Below are 12,547 nucleotides of genomic sequence, written 5' to 3'. Positions count from 1 at the left end.
CACGTCTATAGCTGTGTCCCAATTCAGAGGCTGCATCCTTCGAAGGCCATAAAGGTCGGACTGAGCGTTGTTAAATTAATTCTGTGATAGGCAAGGCAACGAAGGATCCATCTGTTGTTTACAGCGGCTTCATAAATGAATTAAAAACATAAAAAGCAAAACACACCTGAATCCCATTATAGAAGTAGAGTTTAAAAACCTTGCTGTATTTTTGACGATGTCCCTTTAAGACAAGGGACATCGCCATCTTGCTCCGACGAAGGAGACTTGAACACACCTGGCGTCATAAACACGAACTCCCAACTCATGAATACGAACTTCCCAGTAGGACTTGAACGCACCATTTGAGATCGTTTGCAAAACTTTTGAGTTCTTTCCAGGAGAACGTAAAGTTTCTAAGGGGAACGCAAAACCTTTGCAAGGGAACGTAAAAACATTGAAATATATTTTTTCCTTCCCATCCAAATTCCATCATTTTTCCACCACCACGTCCCTTTAGGGGAAGGCAAAATGCAACATGACTTTTGAACCTAGCTTTATCCAGTAATCAGATTTCTGTTCTGGTATGCAAGTTAGTGCACATTAAATTCGCTAATGCCTAATTTGCATATTTAAACGTAACATTTCAGAAATTATTCACCTACAGTATCTTGCTTAAATTTAACACGTCAAAGTTGTTTTTGCATTGATTTAAAAAGGACTCGTTGATTTCCGTGACCAAAAACAAAAAGCTGACAAAACATTTTTTTTCCAAAAAACACTTATTTCAAAAAAAGAAACATTTGAATGATCAATTGTAAACAGTACTGAGGGAAATTAGTGGGAATTAAAGGTGCTGGTGGTGATTTTATTATTTTAATAATAACGCATGAAATCACCCTAGACTCTGTCAGTAAAAGAGCTACTCATGCTTTGTGTCTCAGTCATTGTTCAGATTGGCTCTTAAAAACCCCTGTGATCTCTTGTGCATGGACTTTAGAGAGCTTATATCAGCATTTACGCGTGAGGATGGATTATGGATTGGGCCAATGGGGCCTCTAACGGTCAGCTGAAAGGCCCTCGGGGGAATGTTGTATACTAGTCATGTATACTACATAGTTGTCTTTTTAGGAAAGTGTATTCATTTCTGCAATTGTATGACTTTATTTCAATGTTTAACATTAAGTAACCAGGGTTAAACAAGCTTCCACTGGAATTTTTATAATGTATCTTAGAATTTTAACCTGCTCTGCGTCCGAAATCGCATACTGTACAGTATGTAATGCATTTGGTTTGAAACTTACTTTGCGAACATTAAAAAAGTATGTTCTATATAGTGAGAATGTGTGTAGTATGAATGAAATTCGTATGTACATCCACAAACCTACAGCATCAGTGTTGCTTCCCTGCCACAAATCCTCTCCCATTGGATTGTGAACTGTCCATCGTATGCACACTTCAGAATCTCTCCAGAAGTAGTATCATCAGGAACCTTTCATTTACTGTTTTAAAAAAACCTCTGTTAGCATACTATATAGTACAGACTCAGAGGTATTCAATATTGGACGCAGTGCTAATTTCTAGATGTTTAGGGAGATTTTCAGGGATTATTGACTTGTAATCAGGAATGTGATGGCAAATCTGTCTACATGGCCTATCATACAAATGTCATGCAGGGGTTGCAAACAAGACAAAAAATAAAAGAGTTGGATCTATTTGGCAAGCAGTGTATTCTTTAATCAGAAAAAACTCAACAGAGCAACACCTAATACAATGATGAGATAAGACAAAGACTAACTGAAAATGATGACTATATACACAAAGAAACACTAGGGGAAAATCGTGATAATTAACTGGACACAGGTGAGACACATGAGGGCAAATCAAACACTATGGCAACAGATGACGGAGATAAAGGAAACTGAACTGGGAACAGAGCTAACTAACAGGCTAACAACTCAAACCCGTAACAACAAATGAGCAGATACAATAAAATACTACTATGGGGATGTTTACCGTTTTTAACTAAAAATGGAAAACTTTTTACGCATTTTGGCCGTTCATTTACATGACAACAGCGCTTTGGGGGTCTGAAAATGCAAACTTTTGAAAACGAGTTTCAAAGTGAACGTTTTTGAAAACGATTCGTTATCATCTCCGTGTAAACTACAAAACCGTGAATTTGTAAAAAAAAAAATGGTGACGTCATGCGCATGTGAATTACGTATTCAGACCATGTTTCTTTACAAAGTGGCATCGCCATTTACTGGCCTGGCAGCATAATACAGCGTCTTTAATTGTGTTTGTGGATACGTGTGAACGTGGATCGTTCCGACAACATTGTCGTCTGTACACAAACAAAAACGCAAAGGAAAAACGTTTCAGTTTTTAGTACATCGTTGTCGTGTAAGCGTGACCTAAATGACTTTGATAACCGTCAATGGACAATTTAGCAGACACTAAAAGACACAAAGAGATATAGTGGCATGGATATTCAAATTAATTATAGAAATAAATGAATTACAGGTACTTTTCAATGCATAAAAGGTTCTTTATAGTGAATTTTTATTTTATTTTAGATTAGAATGCTGAAATATTATCAGTTATAATTAGAGAATAATTTATATTAATTTAGAGTCTGAATACCCCTGTTATATAATAGCCTCATGTAAGCTGAATAACAATAAAAAAATCTAGGAAACTATTATGGTAAACATATCAGATAATAATTATATCTGTAATCGGATTGAATGGAATGGTTAAATTATCATCTTTAAGAAGTCTTGCACTGCAGAGGAATTGTATAAAGTTGACATGTAATGTGCCAAGCTCTCATGGTCCTCTGCGATTGCTCTATTCAGTAAACAGAAAGCCTCGGGTATGAATGATTCTCTGTGCTGTTGGTGGAGGATCTTGGTACTGACGCATGAGAAGGAGCAGCTGGATGTGCTGGAGGAGGACATGTGAGCTGTCCCACATAATATCCCGGGCCTTTCTTGTAGGATGAGATGAGACATTGTAGGGCCACTTCTATTCCATTTGAGAGCAGATGTTTAAGGCGGTTTCTGTTCTTGGTTGTGAGAGACAAGCAGGCAATGGAGAAACAAAGAATCCTTATAATAGAGGAGCTGTGGGAAGTACGTAGGATTCTTATTTTGGGATCCAAACAAGTTCAGTTTTCTCAGGAAGCAATGTTGCTGGTATGCTTTTGGAATTACAGATTATAGATAAAGGCTTATACGATTTTACACTCAGGTTTGATGAGAAACCGTATATCAGGCCTATTCAAATCCAGCCTATTTGGATATTTCAGTGGGGTTGCCCGTTTCTCCTGGCTTTAGAAGAAAAATAAATAACCAGTGGCAATTAACTAGTTGCAACTACATGCTATCAGATGTGACTAGTTCACAAATAGTGTTATGCGACACGATTGTATTGAATGAGTACAGTGTGAAAAGACAAATATAGCCTATATCACAGTTCTTGGATCAGTCTGGCTCTCTCTGGAAATGTTTTTATAACATTTTTTTATATATAAATTCAAGATATAACTGATGGCATATTTATTACACTTCATAATACGACATGTTTCATTGTTAGACCAGTAGGTGGCGACAATGAGTGAGTCACTGAATTATTCACTTAACTGATTCGTTTACACAAAACACACCTTTTACAAACCAATCGCAAATGTTTCCTTGAAAGTATAATCTATTAAATGCATTCCACAAATCATCTAGTACCATTAAAGTCACCTTGAAATCAAAATCGACCATTCTTGTTTTCTTATGGAATATTGCAGTGCTAAATGTATCTTTATTTTTGTTTTAAATTCATGTGCCTCGTAATCTTTACTCTAAATAACTCTTGCAGCGACATTTCTTCACAGGTGTGTCGTTACCTTGTTATCTCTGTGTTTTAGGGGCTGTTTACACGACATGGTTTTCAACTAAACACGTAAAACTTTTTATACGTTCCGGCCGGTCATTTACACGACAACGGCGTTTTGGGTGCCTGAAAATGCTAAATTTTGAAACCGGTCTACGTGTAAACAAATCCTGAATCTCTGAAGACGACGTCATGCACATGCGTATTACGTGTTCAATCTACAGTGTTACATCGCCATCTACTGGCCTGGCAGCAGAATACAGCGTTTTTAGACGTTTTTGCCGATCCGTGTGAATGGGGATCATTTTAACAACGTACGCGGAAAACTCAAAGGAAAATCTCTGCTTCAAGCATATCGTTGTCGTGTAAACGTACACAGTCGGTCTTTGTCAGTTGTTGTCTCTGTGAACATGTAGCGTATGTTTTGCCTTGTGTTTCTTGTTCATGTTTGGATTACCTCTTTTTTATTAAAATAATGCTTGCATTTGGATCCAGCTTCTCCGCTTCCCTGCATCGGCTACGTTACAGCAACACTATTTACAATGGACAATGAACTTTTTACTTTTTATAAATTTCACTAATGTGACCGAACCTTAACAAAGCAATGTTTCGAAAGTGCCCATCACTAATGAACTGTCATTTAAACGCATGATCATGCTTCCAATCCTGATATTTGGAACAGCCTGATTATTGCTTGTTATATAGCCTAGCTTATTGTTAAAGGGATAGTTCACCCAAAAATGAAAATTCTGTCATCATTTACTCACCCTCAAGTTGTTCCAAACCTGTATGAGTTTCTTTGTTCTGCTGAACACAAAGGAAGATATTTGGAAGAATGTTTGTAATCAACAGATCTCGGTCCCCATTGACTACCATAGTAGGAAAAAAATATATGGTAGTCAATGGGGACCGAGATCTGGTAGGTTACAAACATTCTTCCAAATATCTTCCTTTGTGTTCAGCAGAACAAAGAAACTCATACAGGTTTGGAACAACTTGAGGGTGAGTAAACAATGATAGAATTTTCATTTTTTGGGTGAACTATCCCTTTAATTTTTCACCAGTGAACTCCCATAAACTTAAACCCCGTAATTTGCTTTATTGCTGGACATTGGCTACTAAAGTAAATTTGATCAGTTCATAAAGTGCAAAGCAACGCACAAGTCAAACAATAGATAGTGACACCATTGCAACACAAAAAAATTAGTACTGAGTAATTCCATGCTTCTTTTTTTGTTTCGAGTAATATATGAAGAGTGCCATCTGAGAATTTCTTACAGAATGATAATTTTTATCAAGCTCGTATAATTAAGTGCAGTAATTTCACTTAAATTACCATTAATAGGTCATTTTCATAGCCATTTAAGTGAAATTACTGAATTTAAATATACAAGCTTGATAAAAATGATCATTCTAGAAGAAAATTTCAGATGGCACTTAGAGGCTTTTGCATCTGAACTCTTCATATGTTCATGTATCTTTGCTGACTGGTAGGTAAGATAATCCTCTGGAATCTGCTTGAATATTATTTCCGCCTAAACTTGAGACTTGAATGTCTCTCTTTGAATTCCATGTAAACAGACCAAGAAGGACAAGAAATGATTTTCCAATGAAACAACAGGCGATATATCCGAGTACAGAGGAACATTTTTCATTCTCATTGTCATGTCAACTTCCACATTCATTCCTCTTTTCATTCTATCTCTCTCTCTTCCTGCTGACCTTCTGACAAGATCAGCTGTGGAGTTAATAATAAGGTCTGAGTATGAATTAGTTTCATCAGGCTGAGTCAGTGGAAACATGCTGTCATGGACACTTGTAAAAGGATAAGGGTTGTGAATGTGATGACATCATTACCAGGACACAGAGCTTGGCAAGTGTTAAAAGCAATGCACGAGATATAGCAACACTGTCAATGGGAAATTGTGAAATAGCAAAACAATCAATACGCATCACTGCCAGGTTTCAGTCTTCAGATGATGTCATCTCTAAATAACTCGGCTAAATAAAATAAATAAAAACTAGGTTACAAATACAAAATTATGACTAAACAGAAGATTGCTTAACAACATGATTTCTAAATGAAATAACCAGTTGAGGTTGGCCTGAGTGTGATTCTGGATCGTGTGATTAGAAGATCTTATGAGGGATGATGAACATCCGCCTTCTGTTCCTCATTCTTATGAGTTACACTCACCATATTGGCCTTATGAATTATGGACGTGTCACGTGATAATAGATAATAGATATACATTTAATAATGTATAATAGATATACATTTAAGCACACAAAAACGTATATCTTTTTTGTTATTTATTTTATTCGAAAAAGTACATATTATATTCTATAATATTAATGTAAAATGTAATATTTTATATTAGACCTACCTAACCCATATCATTTGGTCGTCAGCTCAGGAATCATTTTAAGTTCAAATAACCATTGAGGTAGGCCTTATGTAAGTTTTAACTCAGTGTGTTGATTCTAAATCATGTCTTATTAAGATACGCCTTATAAAAAGACACACCTTATGAGGGACGATGAACATCCGCCTTCTGTTCCTCCGTCTTAATATGAGTTATGTTATAACCATTAGCCTTATGAATTATGACCGATCATCCTGGACTGTTTACGGTGGGTAAATAGTCTAATAATGTGGATCTTTTCCAAGTTGAGTGCTCAGTTTATATTATATTAGAGGACGCCACCTTGTGGATAAACAGTGGAGTTGCAGTGTATATTGATATGAATTTTGATAATAGATATATATTTAAGCACACAAAAACGTATATATTTTTTGTTATTTATTTTAAATTGTGTATATATAATGCATGATAACATTTGCATCATATATTATTAATTATTAGTGTAAAATATGATGTTAATATTATTTAACATCAGCTCACATCAAAACAATGATTTGAAATGTTAGATTTAAAAGTCAGTAATTACTTTTAGGCTCGGTGTTGTGCCGAAATTATTACCCACCTAGTATTGGTAGGTTTAGGACTAGTTGTGGGGGAGGGGTTAGGATTAGGCAATCAGGTAGGCTACTGACTTCAACTAGGGGGGTAATAATTTGGCAGGGGGTTGAAATTCAAACACAACAAGGGCATTAGTCTTCTAATTCAAATAACCACTTGAGGTTGGCCTCATTTTAAAGAATTCTGTATAGCTTGAATATATACCCTGTTGGTTAATGAAGGCAGGAAAAAAGCTGTTGTTAAAATAAACAGACGTGGCACACACTTAGAAGAAGAAGAAGAAGGAGAATATCTAAACACAACCTGTCCACAGGAGAATAAGGGAAACACAACCACTTTACATCAATGAGTCAGGACAAAGAACTGAACAGAACAGGGTGTATATCAGAATCAGAAAGAGCTTTATTGCCAAGTGTGCACAGACAAGGAATTTTTCTTGGTACTGAAGCTTCCAGGGCACATATACATATACAAATACAACAAGAAACATAGTAATACAAATTCTAAGAATAAAAATATAAATATAAAAATATGAAAAAAAGAATTAGGTTACAGTTGGGTTTAGTCAGAATAAACATTTACAGATTATGAACATATTTATAGTATTTTGAACAGTATGAATAAATATAAATATCACCTGAGTTTAGAAGATATTGCACCAAACAGTGGGAGTACTGCACTTACAGGCATGTGCCTTGGAAGGTATGTTAAAGCTACACTGTGTAGGATTTTCTCCCATCTAGCGTGAAATTGTTTTAGCCTGGTAATACCAAACTCTGCTACTTCGCTTTGCTTCGTAGACAGAGTCTGGCATGGCATAACTGAAAAGCGTTTTCTTTCTCGTGGGGAGGCGCTTGTCTGAAGTTTAAAATCATTGGTTCCCGTAAGCCAATCACATAACGTTTGGTTATGGCGTGTGTTATGCGCATGCTCAGCCGCATCTAACTTCCACTGTAAACACATGTAGTATGATGCGAAAACAAAACCATCGAGCGAAATACCGGAGTGAACATGGCTGTGAACGACTTTTGCAGATTATGTGAAGTAAATCTACGCATCCACGGTACAATCAGTGTCTACGTCACGGCTCTCAGCCCGCCCTCTGTTCGTTGATTGGCCGGCTGTTTTCAGGCCGGAGGAAAACGGAAAGCTATTACGCTGTCTCAGACTGAGTACAGAAGCGAAATGAAATTGAGCGGAAGTAAGAAGTCTGACGTAGTCAGGCTAAAATGGTTTATGACTACCAACTGAATATTACTTTCTAGCCCCTCCCATTCCGAGGGCGTTTTAACCATAGATATCATATAAAGGCTAGATGTCTTAAGGCGGAGTCACTTCCGGCATCACCGGCGGCCATCTTACCACAGGGCTCTGTGAATTAAGGTAAGTGAGCAGCACGCACACAAATCCTCTTATCTCGGTGAAATCTTGACGGATTTACAAACGGTTTGGTTTCTTACAAACGTCATTACCGTGGCTATAATTCGTTCATATGGAAGTCCATTTGTATAATTATTCATATGTATGCAGTTTCATAGCTACATCTCTGACGTTAATAACAAACCAAACCGTTTGAGAATCGGTCGAAAATTGAGCAAGTTATGGTTATTTAAAAGTACATGCACCATGTTACGAGTGAGTGAGCACCCTGTGGTAAGATGGCCGCCGTGTGCGGACGTCGACCTCCATTGGCCAGCAGCGCGGACGAGACATCTAGCCTTTATATGATATCTATGGTTTTAACTCCTACAGTGGTCGTGAGTAATCTCCCCCTCGCATTCATCACGGTGCCACTGAGTGTAAAAACGCGAAAGGCGAAGCTTGAATTTCCAGGTATGTCCCTCTTTGGCTAATGTATTTTCAAGATGGAGGCGCAACATGGCTGCCGCCATTCGAGCGACTCGCTAGTATGTATTCTAAACGGCAGATTCTACGCTTACGAGAATACTTGATTAGTTGGTAGAAGTAATTACACATTAATGAGAACATATAATTTTGAAAGAACAAAGTGTTTTTTGCTAAGAATCAACTTAAAAAATTACACAGTGTAGCTTTAACTGTTCACAAAGGAAATGGCCTGTGGGAAGATACTGTTCCTGTGCTTAGATGTTCTTGTGGCCAGTGATCTGAGTCGCCGTCTTGACGGTAACAGTTCAGACAGGTGGTGTCAGGGGGAGTGGAGTCTGTGAGGATTTTACCTGGAAGAGTACAGGTCCTGGAGGCTAGGCAGGGGGGCACCAATAATCCTGTCCGTTAGTCTCCTGATGTCTGATTTGGTAGCTGAACCAAACCAGACAGTGATGGAAGTGCATAAAGCAGACTCAGTGATGGCTGAGTAGAACTGAATCAGCAGCTCCTGTGGCAGGGTGAACTTCTTCAGCTGTCTCTGCTGGGCCTTTTTCACAATGAGTCAATGTGATTGTCCCACTTCAGGTCCTGAGAGATGGTAGTGCCCAGGAACCTGAATGACACAGTGCTGCTCATGATGGTGAGCGGGGGGAGTGCTGGGCTGTTTATATCACCTCCTCTGTTTTGAGTGTGTTCAGCTCAGGGTTGTTATAACTACACCAGACAGCCAGCTGTTCAACCTCCAGTCTGTACGCAGACTTGTCACCGTCCTGGATGAGACCGATGACAGTGGTGTCGTCAGCAGATTTCAGGAGAGCTTTAGAAGTGCAGTCATTAGTGTACAGGGAGAAGAGCAGTGGGCAGAGAACCAGTGCTGATCGTGAGAGTCCTGGATGTGCGTTTGAGGATGGCATGGTCAGTTTGGCTGTGAGAAGATCAGGCATGATGGTATTGAAGGCCGAACTGAAGTCCACAGATAAGATCCTTCCAGGTCTGTCGAGATGTTGCAGGATATAATGCAGTGAGACTGGGCTCTTCAAACCTGCAGTAGAATGTTGTGGAATGTTGCAGCAAGTTGTTGATCCTCCACAGATCGGAGGGATGGTGACTTGTAGTGGGTGATGTTCCTCAGGCCTGTCCAGACTGATGCCGGGTCGTTGGCTGAAAACTGGTTTTTCAGCTTTTCAGAGTATCTTCTTTTAGCAGCTCTGATCTCCTTCGTCAGTCTGTTTCTGGCCTCGTCATACAACATTTTATCCCCACTTCTGTAAGCATCCTCTTTGGCATGAAGAAGCTGTTTGAGTTTCCCGGTAAAGCATGGTTTATCATTAGTGAATGATAAGAATGTCCTGGTAGGAATGCATGTATATATGATGTTACAGTATCTGTGAGCTCATCCAGATCGGTGGTAGCAGCTTCAAAACCAGTCCGATCAGTGCAGTCGAAGCAGGCCTGTAGATCCTCTGCTTCATTAGTCCATCTTTTTACAGTCCTTATTACAGGTTTAGCTGATTCCAGTGTCTGCCTGTAGGTCGGTATGTTGACTTCGCACCATCTTTGGTGGCAGACTGTCCTCCTCCACCCTGTCGTAGCTCAACCACTGCACCTGGGACACCTTGCTATATTGATTGCTCACCTGAGACCCTACGCGTCAACCAAAAGCAAGGACCAAGAAAAGTCTCGAAAGGGAAGAGAAAGTGGAAGACTGCAGTTCTCTCAGAACCCCAGAGAAAGAGGCACTGGAATTGGAAAAGAGGGTTGTTACTTGCTTGTTGTTTCCTAGTCTTTGTCTTTAGAGTTATTTTTAACCAGAGCCGGACAGTAACGGAGTACATTTACTTGAGTACAGCACTTAAGTACAATTTTGAGGGATCTGTACTTTACTCGAGTATCATTTTTGGGGAGTACTCATGACTTTACTCAAGTACATTTGGGAGGCAAATATTGTACTCTTTACTCCACTACATTTCTATCCATAACCGTGAGTACCCGTACTTCTTAAAAAAAAAAAAAAAAAAACATCTCGGAAACCCTCAATTTGTTGTTTCCCTCTCAAACGTGATTGGATTGTGCAGGCGCCACTGATTGGGACAGCCTGTCAGCAATCACCTTAAGCTTTCCGCCAAAGTCAACTCCATGGTCAGATTTAGACGAAACCATGGACGAAACAATGGATGAAGACGCAGCAGGTTCATCCCGGGAATGTGCCAACCCGTGGCCCCACCTCACCAGACTATTTCAATTTTCTGAACAAGTTAATGATAGTTTTCGCTTCAAGTGTTTGCTGTGTTTACCAATGTAAGCACTGTGGCAGTAGTAATGCAATATTTAGAAAATGTACTCTTGTACTCATGATACTCAAGTACTTTTAAAAACAAGTACTTCAGTACTTTTACTTAAGTAGACATCTGACTGTAGTACTTTTACTTGTACTTGAGTAAAATTTAGCAAGGGGTATCTGTACTTTTACTCAAGTAATGAAGCTGTGTACTCTGTCCGCCTCTGTTTTTAACTTAGTCTGTGCACAAATAAAATAAAGAAATTGCAAAATGATGTTTTGACATTTTAATGAATGTTGCAACTCCCCCTGTAGACTGTTGCAGCTGTCCCTTGTTATCGTATCCAATACCCGTGGCTTTCCCGCTCTCCCGTGACCATATTATTATGGCCACAAGGGGGCGCCGTTTCCACAGTATCTCAAACCGGGAAGGTACAAATTATATTTCACATAATAAATTAAAACATTAAATTCCATCTGACAACTGTCACCTCATTTTTTTTCATTTTTTTTTTTTCATCTATTTACTTCATACACAAAAGCTGCACATCATTGTCCTATCCTACGTCTTTTAACACTATGGTGATCGTTAGCATTTCCAAATCCTGTGTTTGTCTCATTGTGTTGAAGGAACTATTGTTCTAGAGGTCTTTAGGAGAGAACAAATCTCCATTCGTATCTTCTTTATCTTGCCAAAAGAAGCCCTCCTGTCAATCATTTGTCAGCTGATAAGTGATGATTCAGTCAGTGTTGGGGATAAATGGGCTCTCTTGTGATTGTGTTAAACCAGCATGAAAAATGTCAATCAAATCCCTCAGATGAAACCCCACACTACATTCTGGAGATGATTTAATCAAGCAGAGAAAACACTGCTAACTCCAAAGCCCTTCAGATCAGACCTACTCTGTCTAACATGTTACATAATCACATTGCATAATAATTGAGCAGCATGCTGTTTATTTGTTTGTTTGTATTGTGCATATTAGGTTATGTTTCAATGAATACAATAAAGTAATAATACCATAAAAGAGTTAATCCACTAAATAATTACACATTCAATATTTCTCAGCATTTTCTCATGCACTGTAATATGCAGTGTTATTTTAGTATAATTGATATAGTTTTTATTAGGCTAATATTTTCTATTAGATTTTTCATATTTTCCATTTTAATTTGATTATCATTTAGTCATTATGTTGGGCTTTTGTCATTTTTATTTGTTTATGTTCTATTTAAAATATTACTATGTTTAATGTATTTGCATATCAGGTTTTAGTTCCGTTTTTTTGTTTTTAACCATTATGTTTGTTGGCCTATAGGCTACTTCAACCAAGGCAACATTTCTAATTTTCAATAAAGTCAATTTTGTTTATTATGTTTTATTTCTTTTTTTTTCTTCTTTTTTTTTTATAAAAAGTGTTTTAATAGTTTTAGTTATCAATACTAACCCTGGTAATAATAACTCTGAAAACATTTATTAAAATATTATTTATTTTCTAAAACCTTTAAGGTTTTCAACCAGGGGTCCATGGACCCCTAAGGGCCCCCAAATTATATATTAAAGATATCT

This window comes from Rutilus rutilus, assembly GCF_951802725.1.
Source record: "Rutilus rutilus genome assembly, chromosome: 25".
In the NCBI taxonomy this organism is placed as follows: domain Eukaryota; kingdom Metazoa; phylum Chordata; class Actinopteri; order Cypriniformes; family Leuciscidae; genus Rutilus; species Rutilus rutilus.
The sequence above is the reverse complement of the archived record's forward strand: the minus strand, read 5'-3'. Positions refer to the sequence as shown.